The sequence below is a fragment of the Lagenorhynchus albirostris genome, chromosome 1 (genome assembly GCF_949774975.1).
Source record: "Lagenorhynchus albirostris chromosome 1, mLagAlb1.1, whole genome shotgun sequence".
NCBI lineage: Eukaryota > Metazoa > Chordata > Mammalia > Artiodactyla > Delphinidae > Lagenorhynchus > Lagenorhynchus albirostris.
Genome location: NC_083095.1, coordinates 181263185 through 181281598, shown reverse-complemented (window position 1 = coordinate 181281598; position 18414 = coordinate 181263185). Strand labels below are relative to the sequence as shown.

Below are 18414 nucleotides of genomic sequence, written 5' to 3'. Positions count from 1 at the left end.
GGGAATGACTAGACCTCTGATCCAACCAGCAAATTATTCTAGGGCAGTGGTTCTCCAAATTCAACGTAATTCAACAACATTAGAATCCCCCAGGGGCCTTGCTGAAACCCAGATTAACGCGTTCCACTTCCCATTTAACAGGACTCGGGTGGGGCCTGAGAATTTGCCTTTTTAACAAGTTCCCAGATGATGCTGACCTGCTGGTCCAGGGACCACTCTTTGACAAAAACTGCCCTAGGGAGTAAAGGGGAGAGGCAAGCTCACATCCAAATCTCCATTCTATTGTGGGCTTGGTTAAATCCTAATTCAGAAAGCTGACCTTACTCAACTTTGGGTGACAATCATAATTACCTAGAGTTTCTCCATCTGTAAATATTGGCAATTAAATCTGCCAGGAGAAGATGGAGATAGGGAAGGGAAACTAATATTTTTGGAGACTTCTTACTTATCAAATGCATTTCCATTTAATTCCTAGCACACTCCCATCAGATAAACAATATAATCCCCATTTGACAGATGAAGGAACAAAGTCAAATACCAGGACGAGAACAATCTCAAACTCTAGGGTTAAGAAATCGGTGTAGAGACCTGACTTCCTCTGAATGGTTCAAGGTTCAAAGGAGGGCAGTGGTTCAAGAATCACTAAGGTCAGTATTATTCCCGTCTAAAATCAGGTCCAGAAATACCTGAACGAAGTCATCTGGATTGAATGTTGCAAGAGGCATGAGAGGAGAGTAACATAGATCAGACCATATTACTGTTATCTACAAACGTGGGTAGATAACTGCCTTCCAAACATTGACTCCAGGGCACCCAGGAGCCCCACGAGAATGCTGCATTTCAAAGGAATACCTTTGTGTTTTCAGTTCAAATATCAAGTCAGCCAACCAGCCAGCCAGTGCACAAGGCTTGGAATCTGAGATGGTCAGCAAAAGCACTGCCTCTCCTTATTTGGATAAATAACATGCTCAAAGACAACCAGTTTGGGAGTCGAGCACACCCTGAGGCTGGGCTTGGCGTGCCTCTCTGTCCATGCCCCGCCAGGCCTCACCCTGCACTGACAGTCCCTGCTCCCCGCCAGGTTCTGACCAGGCCAGAAGCCTCCCTGCCAGACACAAGATCTGCTTCCCTGCATCCAGGGACACACTGCTGAGCCTTTGAGCATTCCTACCCTCGAGTGATGCCCTGCATTCCTGACTCGTAGTAACCACAAGGAACCAAATGGACAGCTACCGGCCCAGTATGTAAGGAAGTCGCGTGCCATGTGACAAAATGCCCACATCAGGCAAAAGGGCAGCCCCGATCTAGTTGTGTTCCCCCCACCTCCAAACACTGCCCCCTGAAAGGAAAGAATCCTGTCACACAGGAGATGAGGCAGGTGACAAAAATGCGTTGTCATCTATGGGATGCCTTCCAAAGTTCATGATTATCAGGGAGAGCTTGCAACTCCCTTCAAAGGGAAACAGGCTCCAGGCTGACCCCAAAGTACCTCATCCTCCCCCACTGCCCAAGCCAACCTCCAGCTTTCTTTTTCTTCTTTGTATTATCCTTTCTCTCACTTTTCTTCCTTTCTCTGAAAAGCAACATTGGGGCAAAATTTCTCCAAAAGAGGACAGGAAGATATGGGTCGATAAACAGACAAAGGGAGTTTCTTAAAATCAGAAGACGTTGTCTTGATTCCAGAGACCCTCAACTCTCAACTTGTTCAATGTGCTGAAGCCCACAAAGTAGTTTCCAAAGTTTTTTTTTAAAAAAAGATTTAATCATCTTCCGTCTTTGATCAGTACCCTTCTTCACCACGATACAGAAGGAGGACAGCAGGGTGTGGTGGAGAGAGTGCTGGATTATGAATGAAAAGACTTGGTTTCTGTTCCCAAGGATCTCCTTGGGCTGTGGTCTCACGGCGGTGACTGTGGTCCTGCCACTGGTTCTGCTGCTAAGTGAGTTGGGGAACACCCTCTGTACTTACCCTGCTGGTGCTGTGAACATCAAATGAGCTGAATTACCCTTATGTGACTTTGCACGCAGAAGAGCACGGTCCACACACAGTATGATGAACATTCACGGGCTCACCCCATGAACTGTGACAGCAACACGAATAGAATGGCTAATCCCCACTTTAACACATGCACAGGAGGGTAAAGAGAATGATACACTCTCTTCTCGAGATACAAGAGCTCACGAAAGAAAGAAGATTCTGAAAGCAGCCAACACAAGAACACCAGGCTGTATTATATTCCAAAGATCTCATCCTTGAGAAAAAAAAGTCCATTCATAGGCAATCAAATAACGTTTCAAGGAGGCGCTTTTCCTCATTCCCTTTCCCACATGAACTGGTGATCCTGACCCCAGGTCAGGAGACAGAAGACTCTCCATCCACTTGATACTGGTTCAACTAGCAGATTCGAGTATTAATTATTTATAAAAATTGTGAGATGGGTGATGACCCACATCTTTGTTTTGGATCCTCCTTCTTCCCTTCCTATCTTTTTTTTTTTTTTTTTTTTTTTTTTTGCGGTACGCGGGCCTCTCACTGTTGTGGCCTCTCCCGTTGCGGAGCACAGGCTCCGGACGCGTAGGCTCAGCGGCCATGGCTCACGGGCCCAGCCGCTCCGCGGCATGTGGGATCCTCCCGGACCGGGGCACGAACCCGCGTCCCCTGCATCGGCAGGCGGACTCTCAACCACTGCGCCACCAGGGAAGCCCTTCCCTTCCTATCTTATCGGCCGGGAGAACCTCTCTTCGGGAATGAAAAGAGAATCTATGTCATCACTTGACTGTGGCTGGAATAAAAGTTTTGGTTGGTGAGGAGGAAGCTGGACCAAGTCGCTAAAGGCAAGCTTTCGGATGGGCTCAGAATTTCAATACACAGTCCCTTTCAGTCTGGTCCCACATTAAAAACAGGGACCCATGTGCTTTAGAATACTTCCTGATAGAAAAACATTTACCTTGTGGTATTGCTCAAAAAGTGATTTTTGACCTTTCTTTTTCTTGGTATAGCAAAGTGTGGTGATTCAATGCAAACGCTGAAACTTTTGTTATTGGGCATATACGTGGAGACGGCCTTGCATGTATATGCACTGTCTCTACATTTGAAATATAAAAGTACATTTGGGTAGTTTTCATATTATTAAGATGCACTGTGTATATGAGTACATATCTGTAGATAAAAATTCTCTGCCCAAATTAAAAATATCCAAATACCACATTTGACTCATTTTTATGCTCTAGTCACAAAGTGATACTGAATAGAAACTTATTAGCATTTCACCAAGTTTCTTCAGATCGTCGTTACGAATAATAAAAAATACAGAAACATTTTAAAACAACGTATTTCAGTCTTAGAATGGTCAGATTAACATAATTATAGCCTTAAGTTGCCAACAGTGGCACATTTCTTATTTTCATGAGAATGTAGAGGTTCTAGTGGATCGCCAGCTAATAGGTTCCTTGGTCTAAATATATACAGTAAAATCTGCGGCAAATTTCTGAAGCATTAACATCTGAACCCTGGAGATATCTAGTGAGTAATTTGCGCTGCAGTAGAGCAGATTTTTTTTGTTTTGTTCTGCAGTTACACAGCTGCTAGGAAATATATTTTTAGATTTGCTTCTCAAGGCAAGCAAAAATGATACCCACTTTGTGGATATGTAACCAGAATGTTCCCTCAGTCCCTCTGGCAAGGGAGTAGGGACCCACCTACAGAATGTTCCATTCAGTTGCCTTCTCCTTGGAAGGGGATACAAGGAGCAGCCCTAGTCGCTCATCTGTATGAAGCCTTCAGACCCTGACAGTGACACCCAACGCTTTAGAGGCGTTTGCTTTGAAGTTTAAGTGCCTTGTAGAGCAGGTCCCCACTATGTCTGAACTACCTCATCATTGACATCATTACCATTTCTCGTTTCAGTTTTCCTCTGGCAGCTCTCGATACCATACCAAGGGCAAGCGAAAAGGAACAGGTTCAAAGAGTTCAATCAGAACTAGGGAAAAGCATGACCTTTGATTTCACGGGGAAAGAAAAAAATAAATAAAAAGAAAGAAATCAAGTACATGTGGCCATCAACCAACTGAGGGAAACAGTCTTCGTATTTCAGGAATATGGGGTGAGTTAGCGCAGCCTGAGCAAGGACCAGTGTCCCTCCAGCTGGAACGACGCACTCGGCGTTCACACCTTTTATCTGGACAGGTCTTAGATAAATAAATCTGCACAAAAGTGATGTACTGAACAGCTTTTCTTTTGGGCCAAGTAACAAGACACCCGAGGTCCTGAGGACGCTTAAACACGAATTAGATTTTATTCTGACATCAGAACGGTTCATGGCTGTCAACTGTATAATCTTTAATGACGTTTTGCTCTGGCCCCTCCGTAATTTGGGCTTTACCTTAAAGCCTTGGTTTCTACACTTTGCTCAGTTACAAGAGACTATCACCATTTCGCCCACATCCTCACACCAGCTGTATTAGTTACTCTTTAACGCTTTTTTTAAAAAATTTTATTTTTATTTTTTTCGGTACGCGGGCTTCTCACTGTTGTGTCCTCTCCTGCTGCAGAGCACAGGCTCCGGACGCGCAGGCTCAGCGGCCATGGCTCACGGGCCCAGCCGCTCCGCGGCACGTGGGATCTTCCCGGACCGGGGCACGAACCCGTGTCCCCTGCATCGGCAGGCGGACTCTCAGCCACTGCTCCACCAGGGAAGCCCTTTAATGCTTTTCTTGATGTCAGTGTTAAATTGACCTTTTCTTTCTTACCTAGTTGTGATGAACGATCATATTCATTAACTCTCAGGTTCTTTGTGCTACTTATCTTTCCAATACTCCATACAACAACATTATATAATCATTGAAATGTAGGAATCTGTTTTTCTATGTGCTGTCAAAAATCACTGGTTCCAAGTGAAGAACAACTTTCAAAGTACTCTGAGTAGGGATATGCGGGAGTTTCCAACAGGGTTATCATAGGAGCCATTGCTTTAGCAAGGAGGCTGACTTTTGCAAATAATGCTATAATACTTCCCAACTCTTTTAAGCCAAGATTGCTTCATTCAAAGCATCTCATAATTTGAAGCAGCTGCTGTTTCTTCAGTTGACTTGATGGCCTATTCTCTTTCAATAAAAATATTGGATAATCTAAATTTGGTTAGCTCAAAATCCGTTTAATTTTTGGGCCAGGCCCATGCATTTCCAATTAATGAGCTCTGGTCCCACTGCAGGGCTGGGCTGCTATCTGAACAGGAAGCGGGGACCTGGCTACACTTAACTGCAACACGGACGGCTCAGGGAAGTCAGACGTAGAGTCTTTTCCTAAATCAACCAAGAAAACACACCTTGGGGGACCCAGTGGGGTGAGAACTAAAGCGGGGGGCACTAGAGATGGAGAAAGAGCTGGTCTGAGGTTTTTGTCACTTCCTAATTTTGTGATCTGGACCTAGTCACTCCGTCCACGCCAGGCCTCCAGAGTCTCAACTGACAGGTGAAGGGTTATAAAAGATGATGTGTAAGACCTTATTTCTACCTCTGAAACTCTATGATTCCAAGTCAGCCAGGCCTGTTTCTTGAGGTAAGTTCAATGACACAGATCAGGTGTATTTCCTCAGCCACCAGTCTGGAGGAGCAGTTCAAGTGTCTCAGGAGCAGCCTCAGCCACCAGTCTGGAGGAGCAGTTCAAGTGTCTCAGGAGCAGACGTATCGCTCCTGCAAGTTACATGCAGACCCCATGGGCAAAAAGCAGGACAGAAAGGAAATGGCTTAGCACCAGCTGATTTATAGCTTAAAACCTTTTTCTTCCCTCTTAAGAAAAATCAACATGTGCTTTTCCCCCTACAAATAGATATATATACATATATAAAAGTAACACGATTTATATAAAAGCATTTATATAAAATGCTGAGAAACTTAAGAAAAAGTGTAAAGAAAAGAATGGCCCCCAGATACACACTACTATACATAAATTAGATAAGCAACAAGAATTTGCTGTATAGAACAGGGAACTATATTCAATACCTATGATAACCTATAAGGGAAAAGAACCTGAAAAAAAAATATATATGTAACTGAATCACTTTGCTGTACACCCAAAACTAACACAATATTGTATATATCAACTATACTTCAATTTAAAAAAAGAAATAAAAGAAGAATGGTCCCCTGGAAGCTCTCTACAAATTAGGATCTTGGACCAAGGGAACCTGTGCTGAGGGTGGCCGGATGCAATCTCCTATAGTCTGGGCTTCCCTGATGGGGACCCACGGAGAAGACAGAAAAACAAAACCCCAGGAAGAAAGCAACACGTGGGTGCAAAGAATACAACCTGAAAATACCAGGACAATAAACTCCCCGTCAGAGGCAATTTCTGCTAACATCTGTATTTACAAAAGCCAAGCCAGGAGGTGCGGTTTGGATATCAAAGGGCAAGGGGTGTGGCCGAAACCCCTCCGGATCTCCCCAGCAATGGCTAACAACCCAGCCCGTGCTGAAGGAAGAGGGAAGTCCTGTTCTGATCCAATTGGCTGGTTGTTGGCCAGCCCTGGGTTTTATGCAGCCATGGAGCTGGAAGCAAGTTGCCTTGATCCTGCAGCCCAAGTTCAGGGCTGTGATGAGCAGCTGCGTCCCCGTTGATGCTGCTGGCAGTAATTACTTCTCATCGCAAAGCACCAGGATGTTTTTGCAGCCGAGTGGATGTCTCAGTCTCCGGGCAGTGGGGGGGTAGGTGTGTTCAGGAGAGCAACAGTCCCTGCCTCTGGGGTGGCTTGGCTAGCTGCCCTGACTCCAGAGCCCTCCACCTCTGATGTTCTGTAACTTTCTTGCTGTCCTTCTCCTAACAGCTCTGCCAGAAGCCTGAAAGGGCAGTAGGCAGGCACATGTAGGCAAATCTCCATTCCAAGACACTTTCTCACTTCCAAATCAGGCTCATGAATCAGCTCCCTGCCCTATCCCGGGAAGACGGTTTTTATGAGTGACGCAGCACATGAAGCAAAGAAGGAAGCAGGAAGGAGGAGAGGGTAGTTCATCCACAGTGCTTTTTGCAATCCCCATGCGATCTGACTTTCACTGTGTTCTTCTTACTCCAAGTAAGTTGCAACCAAGTCCCCGGAGAAGCAACCAGTCTGATCCTAGGCTTTTGGATGCTACAGATTGAACCAAAAAGTCCCCAAACTGTACAAAATAATTTCTCTTGAAGCCGAATAAGCATTGCTCTTTGATAATTGTTATTTTCAAGATAAGTTATCTGAATCTGACGACAGACTGGGAGTTCTTAGCTACTGGTAAGGAAGGGTGTGCAGTGTGGGATTTAAAAACAGGGACTATAGACACAGTCAGCCTGGGGCTGAATCCCAGCTTTGCTCCTTACTAGTGTGTCATTTGTCACTTAATCTCTCTCAGCCTCAGTTTTCCAACCTTAAAATGGGTATAAAAGTACCTATGCCTTGGGGTTATAATGATGACTATATGAAATAATATATATTAATTGAGACCATATTGGTTAACAACTTCTCATCCCTACTAACTCATCTATAAATTGAGGTAAAGATAAACAGATCCATGCACACATGTACCTTTAAAAGGAAACAGACTGCCTTAAAAGGACATTGCTCTTATTAAATGTCTTTAAAAGAAATAAATACAAAACATTGTGACTGAACTATTACAAGAATAAGACAGAATAGTTATCTCAAGTCAATATAATTTCTGCCAAAGGTTTTTTTCCAGGTTTTTCCATTAAACCTGATAATAACAGGCTTATATCTGTTATATAAAAATTGCAGACATTTTTAATGTTATACATAAAGCTTAAATTGATATTTTTTAAAGAATTTTTTAAAACCCAGATAAAAAAGCACTTTATATTTTATTTTATTATTATTTTTTTTTGCGGTACGTGGGCCTCTCCCTGCTGTGGAGCACAGGGTCTGGACGCGCAGGCTCAGAGGCCATGGCTCACGGGCCCAGCCGCTCCGCGGCATGTGGGATCTTCCCGGACCGGGGCTCGAACCCGTGTCCCCTGCATCGGCAGGCGGACTCTCAACCACTGCGCCACCAGGGAAGCCCGCACTTCATATTTTAAAATGTAAAGTGATGTTCACAAGGAAAATACAACAAATAATGTTTTCCTTGAATGTTGAAAGAAGCACACTAATCCCCCTCTGCTCCCAATTTGTACCACGCCTTCAAATTTTCATTTGTCTCGGAAACCGAAGGCAAGTCAAATACCTTTGTGAAAACACTGAAAATTATCACAAAACACATACATCCATGAGATCTGTACTAGCAAACAAGGTTGACACTTGAAATCCTTTTCTAAATTATAAGGTTAAACAGAAACTAGATCATGAGATTATAGATTGGAGACAGCCAATGTAACTTAAGTGCATTTTCAAAAACAGACTAATGCCAATAACAAAGAAGTTTCCTCCTAAGCAGCGTGCAAGAAGTTAAAATAAAAACCTAGCATTTAAATTCCACATTGCATTGAACTTGACTACAGAAACGTTAACTCAAATTGAGGTAAGTGTGCTACAGCAGGACCAAAAAATTCTGAAAATCCTATTTTGTTATAAAGGCACAGTTCTTACCTTACATCTTCCACGAACCGTTCTCTTCTAGAAGAAACTTTCTAGACGTGCAGAGACCCTGAAACCACCCATCTCTCAAATGCTTCCAGCTCTGCCTGTCTTGATGGTAACTAAATGCAAGGCTGGGGTTTTTTACCGAGGGAAGTTTTAGTCAAAATATGTGGTTTAAAGGAGCTGTATCCACCCTTGTTAAAACTATTTCACGGACATTCAGAGGTTTTGTTTCTCCTCTGTGAAAGTTAAATCTGAGGAGGAAGGCATTTTTCCCGTCCCGGAAATCAGCATAACTAAAAACCAATGCTGAGTTAACAAGAAATGTTTCTTCCATGTGTTCCGTCTGGCAGAAACGGCAAGCCATATCAAGGGAACACGTGATGTTTATAAATACAATATGGCTCATGTTGTCATAACCTCTCAACGACCAAAAAAAAAAAAGTGCAAGGAAAAGCAAGCAGCCACACAGCAGGAAAGATGAGATTTGTAACACTTGGAAGCTGCCTATCAGATATGCATATATTACTCTTTCTTGCGTCTTAAAAAATAAGGCTGGAAGCAGGGAGGAAGGAAGAAAATACCTTGCTCTGGATAGCCACTGTATTAAAATGTGTTTGCCCAGCTAATCATTTCAGTAAGAGTAATTCCTTACCAACTGCCACAGAAACATCTTTTTGCCTGTCAGAAAGACACGTCATAAAAGGGACACAACGAGGTGCGTCCCTCGAATGCCAGTTCCATAGTGTTAACTCCAGCAAAGGCAAGATGGCACATAGCCTGTAATGGATGTGACAATTACAGATGTCTGTATCATTACTGATTATTGACTTTCTGATCTTCTACTAGATTGGAAGATCTGTGAGGGCAGTTACCATACTTGGTCACTGTTATATCTTCGGAACTTGTACAAGAGCCTGAACCACCAGAGGAACTCAATGCATAATGGTTGGGTGAGTGGATTAGCAAAACTTCACGATAACGGAAGTAGGTTAACTGTTCCAAAATCATCACCCCTACTTGATAAGTCTGGAGGTATTTGAAATACTGATTCCCATTCAGTCTAAAAGCAAGATCTGTCCTGCTGAGTTATAAATACAGTAAACCAAGATCTGTCTTATTTAATCGTTATCCAGAGATTTGCTTACTTTCTACCACGGGTGAATTTAACTCTTGAAGATAAAATGCAGGTATGTGTGCATTTCTGACAATCACTTAGTTTAATCTGACAAATCTGTTACTCTCATCTTAAATTATAGGGTAATTAACTGTGATAAAATTATATTTATAGGATGGGTAATTTTGTTAGAATAGACATTCTTAGTTCTCATTTTGGTCAGGAATTATTCCTGGGATAAACAAGGGGATGTGCTGTAAATCTCAAATGTTTACACGTGCAAATCACTGTACTGGTCTTAGCAGAGAAGGTATTAACTAAAAGTTTGTGATACAAAAAGTGCTGACATGAGCCCCTTTTCCAACCAGACGTTTAATGAGAATTTCCTCAAAGCAGGACATTTTCTCAGGGAAACAGACAGTGTGAAGATGAATGGAATAGGGGCTTTGCCCCCTGAAGCCTGGAGTTTAGAACAGAACTTAAGATGTGCACATCAATAACTACAATGCAGACAGGAAAAGGTGAGGGTGATCAGAGGCGGGGGGGACAGGTGAGGCTCTACGGAATCAGAGAAGGGACAGTAGCGAGTGAGGCTTGGAGACGAGAGGAGTAAGGAAAGGCTTGAAGAAGACAGTGGCTGTTGAGTTAGGTCTTCAGAAACGGGCAGCACATGACGTGGAGAAAAGGGAACCCTCGCACACTGCTGGTGGGATTGTAAATTAGTGCAGCCACTATGGAAGACAGTACGCAGATTCCTCAAAAAAAAATAAGAATAGAACTGCCATATGACCCAGCTAGTCTACTTACGGGTATTTATACAAAGAACACTAATTTGAAAAGATATCTGCACCCCCATGTTCACTGCAGCACTATTTACAATAGCCAAGATATGGAAACAACCTAAGTGTCCATCAGTGGATGAATGGATGAAGCTGTGAAATGTACACGTGCATATGTGAAATGTACACATGCATAAACATACACACATACATGCATACAATGGAATACTACTCAGCCATAAAAAAGAATGAAATCCTGCTGTTTGCAACAACATGAATGGACCAGGAGGGTATTACACTAAGTGAAATAAGCCAGACAGAGAAAGACCAATACCATATGATTTCACTCATATGTGGAATCTAAACAAAAACAAAAACACCAAAATCAGTGAACAAACAAGATAAAACAAAAACAAACTCACAGATACAGAGAACAGATTGGTGGTTATTAGGGGGAAAGGACGTTGGGGGAAGGGTGAAATGGGTGAAGAGGATCAACTGTACGATAATGGATGGAAACTAGATGTGCAGTGGTGATTGCTCCGGAGTCTATACAGATGCCGCCCACGTGAAACTTACATAATTAAAAGATGGGTGGCCCGTGGACATTGATGATGAAGACAGTAGCGTGGGGAATGACAGTAGTGACTGTAGTGCTAAGAAGGTCAGTTCTGGAGCTGGCCTGTCTGGCTCCGAATCTAGCTCTACCTCTGAGGAGCTGTGTGGCTTTGAGCAAGTTCCCTAACCTCTCTGATCCGCAGTTTCCACATCTGAAACAGGCGGTCATAAGAGTTCCTCTCACACTGGGTTGTTTTGAACAAATGAGAGTGATTATGAGCACAATACTCAGCACAGTACTTGGCACAGAGTGTTTCATGACTGTTAGTTATTAATATCACTGCCATTGTGCGAGTGAAGGGGACACCAGGGTGGCCGGGTCAAGGAGGACCTTGAGTGAATGAAAGAAAATTAGTTAGGAGTGGTTTCTGAAACTTCTGTTTCTAAGGGATTCTCCTGTCTTCCATTTCTGTAGGATTACTTTATCCTTCCCCAAATCCCAAACACTTCTTCTCAACCAGAGCACTGCCCTGTAGAAAAGAGGGCTCTGAGCTCTGTGGAAGGGCCATTTCAGACACACATACTAAATGGTACATACTTCTTCTTTCGCTTTCTTCTATTCTTTCTCCGTTTTTTTGTTTTTGTTTTTGTTTTTGGTGGGATATCCTTTTAGCCCAGTCAGAATAGAATAAAATGAAGCATGTTCAATATAAAAAGATGCCAGGAAATAGACACATAATAGAATCAAGAAGTGAGACAAATATTTAAACAGGATATGTTACATGTTCCAAAATCTTGTTAAGAGCATCATTTCAAAACTTGCAAAACCTGAATGGAATGTCAAGGAAGGGAGGCTGTGGGCTGAGTACAAAGAGTCAGAAAGAACTGGGTTCAAATCCCATGTCTGACATATACCAGCTATTCGGGCCTGGAAAAGACGTCACTGGCCTCAATTTTATCATCTGTAACAACTGAGTCAGTTTACATGCTTTGTAGAGTTGTTGACTAATTTAAATAACATGTGAAGTATTTAACACATTGCCTTCTATGTGGACACAAAAAGGTCTATTACCATATCTAGAAACACAATGGTATAGAATGAATACTACTCTTTAAAAGAAAATTAAATTAAATTAATTAATTTACTTTTGCCTGCACCGTGTGGCTTGCAGGATCTTAGTTCCCCAACCACGGATCGAACCCGCGCCCTCAGCAATGAAAGCGCCGAGTCCTAACGATTGGACCGCCAGGGAAGTCCCAACTGAATACTACTCGTAACCTGACTGATTCCACAAAGAAATTAATAGAGTTCACAGAAATCATTACAATTTTGCACCCCCCGAAAAAGTCAAATTGGAATGTATGACAGAAAGAAGACTAAAGTAGGAAAAATTAAAAATAGAGTCCAGGCACGAAGCCAGCACACCACCAACACTCACGCTGTAAATGCCTGTACGCTAGCTGTGGGTGAGCCATGAATTTAATTCTAAGCTTTAGAGTAGCAACACAAAGAGGGAAAATGATCACTTACAAGATTCAAAGTGTCCCTATGATAAAAATAAACCAGGAGGAGCACAACTATTTCTGGTGATGAGAACAGAGAGATATTTTTACAGTGGGTTCTCATTAATGACAGAAAATGAATAAAACACCAGTCGTAGCACCATGATTCTAGCGCTCAAAGCATCTGCTTAACAAGCATTTACACTCGCCACGGATGAGGCACCAGGACTGGCTTCCGGAAATGAACATGAGCTGGCGTGTGCCCTCGGAGAGCTTACAATCTTGTGCGATAAGATAAGCAGGCGCCTAAAGGATTAGAACACCAGGAGAATGTATGACATGCCTCCCCCAAAAGGAAAGATGAAATCTGACAGGGAAGGCTTCATAGAGTAGGCGGTCTTTTATTTGGCCTCTAAAAGCAAGTTTTTACTTTTTCGCATTTTATGATGGGCATTTCCACCATAAAATAAGTAGAGAAAATAATATAATGAACTCCCGTCATTCAGCTCTGACATTTTTCAACATTTTACCAATTTTGTTTCATCAAATGCCACTTCTTGGGCTTGTTGTGCCGGAGCCTTTTAGAGCAAACCCCAGCAGTCATGCCGTTTTAGCCTGTACATTCTTTAGTGTGTCTCATTTTTAAAAACATAACCATCCAGCCATTATTCTACCCAACAGAATTACTGGTTATCCCTTAATATCATCTGATTCCTAACACATGTTCAGATTTCCCAAATGGCTTCAAAGATGTCTTTTACGGTTGGTTTGTTCCAATCAGGATCCAAACATGGTGCACACGTGGCCTTTGGCTGTCAGGGGTTAGAAGAGACCTGAGAAATAGAACAGTGTCCCCTCCCACCCTTTTTTCATGCCAGCAGCTTGTCGGCATAATTGAGCAATTGTCTTGGAGTATGTCTGATGCATGGAATTCCGGAAGGTATAGACAGTAAGTCCCCTACATACGAACCTTCAAGTTGCAAACTCAAAGATACGAACGTGCGTTTGCATGTCCAATCACGTAAGTTAGTTCATGTGTCTGGCATACATTGTCAGGTGTGTGCATCCCCTACAAATGGCTGTGCTTTCGTGTACTTTACTGTGCACTACTGTATAGAGTACAGTAATCAGTATCTTTATTTCAAGCCCAGGATGTCCGGAAGCAAGCATAAGAGCAGTGGCGATGTAGCTGGTACAGTACTACACAGCTGATTGTGTTAGTTGGGTACTTAGGCTCACTCAGTTGGACTTAACGAACAAACTGCAATTAATGAACTCACTCTCAGAACGGAACTCATTTGTATATAGGGGATTCACTGTATGTGGGGAAGGACAGTGCACTTCAGAAACTCGGAGCAAGAACTGAGGGGGCTCAGGCTGGTTGTTGGGATGGAGATGATATCGACCATCAGCCTGTGCTATTCTTTGCACAATGGCAAGTTGCGCTCAGGGACCTGACTTGGCAAATAGCTGATTGACTGGAGTAAAAAGAGCTGGGGAGACCGGTTAGAGGCTGTTGCATAATCGACTGATAGAAAAATAAAGAATGACAGAACTACAGCATCAGAGCGGTGCTGCTAAGAGCCTGGGATCTGCAGCCAAGCTGCCTGGATTCAGATCTCAGCTCTGCACTCTCTTGCTGTGTGGCCTTGGGCAGGTGTCTTCAAAAGACCTAAGCAACTGTTTGCTGAGCTATAAATACGAGGGCTTGTACCAATACCTGCCTCAAAATGGCGCCTTAAGGATTTCCATGAAATTACCCGTCAACGTGCTTCATCAATGCACAAAAATGTTAGCTATCGTGAGAGTAATGGTGCAGGCCAGGGCGGCAGGAGGTGTGTAAGAGTCCTTGCAGAGTGAAATGGACGGGCTCTGGGGACTGGTGGGATGGGGTGAGAAACAGGAGTTAGGCCGTTGAAGACTCTCTGATAACTCGACTTCTTAAATCTCTTCTCTCTCACCCTTCAAAACACACAGGCACATGCACACACGTACACACCATGTGCAGTCATGCACTCATTCACAAAGACAGAAAAACAGGGAGGAAAAGGCTTGGGGCTAAAAAAAAAGATTAGGATTTTTTTTTTCTTCTACAGGATACACTGGAAACACTGGAAGCACTGGAAGAACATCCATGCGGAGACAACCACTTGAAAGTTGAACATTGGTCTTGAACTCTAGAGAAATGGCAGAGTTAGGGACAGTTTTAAGGGTCACCTACATTGACCTAATGGTTAAATCAGTAGTAAGACAAAAATGACAAATGAAACGGTGCAGATGAAAGAAAAAAAGCAAATTAAAACACACACACACACACACACACACACACACACACACACACACACACACAGGTGAAGCCTGCCTGAAGGCACTGAAGACCAGGTAGAAGGAAAGAGGAAGAAGAAGAGTCAGTAAATGAAGGAGGCTGGGGTGTGTTTGCATGTAGGCAAGGGATTTAGAGATGACAGTGTAATGGGAACCAAAGTTTCTAAGGAGACCACCTGTCATAGTGAAATGCAGAGGTCAGATAGAAGAGGTCTGGGGGGCAGTGAGTTGGCCATTAGGAAGTAATTTAAGATGCAGGGCAATTCTGGGGAATGCATTCTCTATGCAAATGTGGAAGCTATCTTACATGCAAGTAAAAATTAAGACATACAGGAAGGAGAGAACTGACGGACTGGAGCAAAGAACCTTGGGAAGTAATCTCAAAGCACACAAGAAGGTGGAAAAGCCTGAAAACTGTGGAAAAGCCTGAAAACTGTGAAAGAACCACTAGGTTTGGTGAACTGGAAGTCCCTGGTACCCTCTGAGAGCCACAGAATGGAATAGCTCATCTTCTGAGTTGTACATGTGTGAATTACAAACCCATGAGTACATATGTAATTTTGGCAAAAGGGCCCGTTCCATGTGGTGAGCTCAGCCCCTTGGGAACTTAATTATCAAAGCTACTATCTAATGTGATGAAACAAAAGCCAGGCGATTCATTGAGATCTGGGTGATTTGCACCCACATGTAAAGAGTCAGGGGATGCTCAGTCCCAGCAGAGCACCACAAGTCTCATTGGATAGACTAGCTTCAAAAATGCTCAGCTCAGGAAGGAATGAAAACTCTAAACTGAAAAGATACATGCACCCCATTGTTCACAGCAGCACTATTTACAATAGCCAAGACATCGAAACAACCCAAGTGCCCATTAACTGATGACTGGCTTAAGAAGATGAGGTGTGCGTGTGTACGTATGTGTGTATATACATACATACATACTTACATATATATATATATACACACATACACACACAATGAAATATTACTCTTCCATAAAAAGAATGAAATATTGTCATTTGCACCAACATGGATTGACCTAGAGAATACAGTGAAGTCAGACAGAGAAAGACAAATACTATATGATATCACTTATATGTGGAATCTAAAAATATTACAAATGAATCTATATACAAAACAGAAACAGACTCACAGACAAAGAAAACAAACACATGTTTACCAAACGGGAGAGGGAGGGAAGAAGGGAGGGACAAATTAGGAGTATGGGATTAATAGACACAAACTATTATACATGAGATAGATAAGCAATAAGGATTTACTGCATAGCACAGGGAACTATATTCAATATCTTGTAATAGCCTAAAATAGAATATAATCTGAAAAAAATAACTGAATCCCTTTGCTGTACACCTGAAACTAACACAATATTGTATATCAACTATACTTCAATTAAAGAAATAAATCAATTTAAAAAATGCTCAGCTAGATGCTCAATGAAAAACTCGACACGTGTTTTCCCCGCCAAACATCTATTCCACGCACACCCTAAGGCCCCAAACCTCGGCGTTAATACTTTAGCTTTCCATGCTTCATGACTAACACCACTACCATCACTGCTCTGGATAACTGGCCGTTTTGGATCCGGAGTCTCACATTTTCTCCTCTCTCACAGGCAAGATGTTAAATTCATTGTCTAAGGAAAGTCCCCGAGGCCACCACAAAGTGCTGGCATTGCCGCTGTCGTACCTCGGCCTGGTCCCACCCATGTTTTCCGAGACACGCATGTGTATTGGTAACGAGTGGGCAGCTGGGAGGTCTGGCCCAGGCTGCCTCTGGAGGCTGGTGGATGAAGACCAGCGACATGAGGCGCAGGGCTGCACAACTGCCTCAGGTGAGCAGTTAGCATCAAATTCCTTCCCGGCCACGTGCGCATTGCAAACATACGAGAAGACGGAGCTCTCCACCCACCATGCAGCTTGGTTTAGTCTATAGCAGCAGTTGATCCTTGCTCTGTTCTCTATTCCTGTTACCATGAGCAGCGGGCTTATGCAGCTGCGTTCCTGGCAGGACTCAACAAAGCTTCCTTTCCTTTAATAGCAAGGCAGCCACCTTCATCAAGAAGGAGACAGAATTCCAACCCCCAGAGCGGAGCCAAAAGGTGAGGCAGAAGGAATTCCAGGTCTTTTAGCTTCTGGAATCCGCCAATAGGGGCCAAGTTGCAAACTGCAGGCACGATCACACCGAGTCGGTTTTAAAACTGCGTTCTAGTTCTCATTTCTAAGTCGTCTTCGCTGAAACCTGCAAGTTTTTCTGTGGGTTGGATGGTGAACATTCGTTTCCCCTCCTCTAGGGCGAACAGTCTGACTTACCTCCAGAGAACACTGCTGTCTAAAGCAGGCTGTGGGCCACTCGGAAAGTGACCCACAAGGGTCTCATTGAAAAGTAAAAACTGAACAACTCTACTGAAACCCAGAGCCAAAGTACTGAATCCTCATAGACTCTGTCCAGATGGTTAATACTTGATTTTCTCCGTGCTCACTGCCGCTCCTTATGGAGGTACCACATCTGCTCAAGAGTTAAAAACAGGTGTCCTGTCCGGCCATAAACAAGATTTTCAGAGGCGATTCTGAGGCCCCTGTGCGGACTGCATGTAGCAAAAACAGAACTCTGAAACTCATGAAACTTTGAAGGCTAGATGTCTCAAAAAGTAAGGATCTCCAAGGGAGCAAGGACTCTTAAGAATGTCACTGAGCAAGAGAAGAATGGGGTCATGAAAAGCAAAGTGTACCATAAAATCCGGCGCAGGCTTTGTGAGTAGCGTGATTCCATCAGTCTTCACGTGGAGCTGGTTTATACTGAAAGTGTAAGGCCTAAAAGCCAACTTCCAACTCCTAGCTTTCCTCAAGTAGCAGCACAGCCTCCACTTCAAATCACAGATTATTTCTGACATAAAAAAGCAGCCGTGGAGAATGTAAGAGGCCTCTTCCTCCAAAAGTGTGTAGGCTCTGATCCCACAATGTCATCACTCATCTTCCAGTCCAGAATGACATGGAAATTCTCCCAGCACTTTCTATCTTACCTCCTGGCCTCTTGGTCCTAAACTCACAGACCCTGTGTGGTAGGCAGAACAACGATGTCTTCGTCCTAGTCCCCAGAACCTGTGACTACACGGAAAAGGGGATGAAGGTGGCCAATCAGCTGACCCTAATACAGGGAGATCATTCTGGAGTCTTGGGCCCAATGTTATGACAAGTGTCCTTAACAGAGGAAGAGGGAGGGCTGGAGGTGTGATGAGGGAAGCAGGGTCAGAAAGATGCTATTTGGCTGGGTTTAGAGATGGAGGAAAAGGGCTACAAGATGAAGAATGGGGGTGGCTTCTAGAAGCTGGAGAAAAAAAAGGAAACATATTGTCTCCAAGCTTCTGGAAAGGAATGCCAGTGACCTCTTGATTTGAGTCCACTGGAGTTATGTTGGACTTCTGACCTCTAGAACTGTAAGGTAGTAAATCTGTGTCATTGTAAGCCACTAAATACGTGATAATTTGTTACAGCAGCAGTACAAAAACTAATACCCACTGTCAGGAAGCACAGACCTTGAAGAACACTACTGCAAC

General features: G+C 43.3%; 1 protein-coding gene across 7 annotated transcripts in view; it reads right to left on the bottom strand.

Annotated features, from left to right (window-relative positions):
* Nucleotides 1-18414, bottom strand: part of KIAA1217 (KIAA1217 ortholog) — a 330037-nt gene that overhangs the window by 103358 nt on the left and 208265 nt on the right. The gene's annotated exons all lie outside the window — the stretch shown is intronic.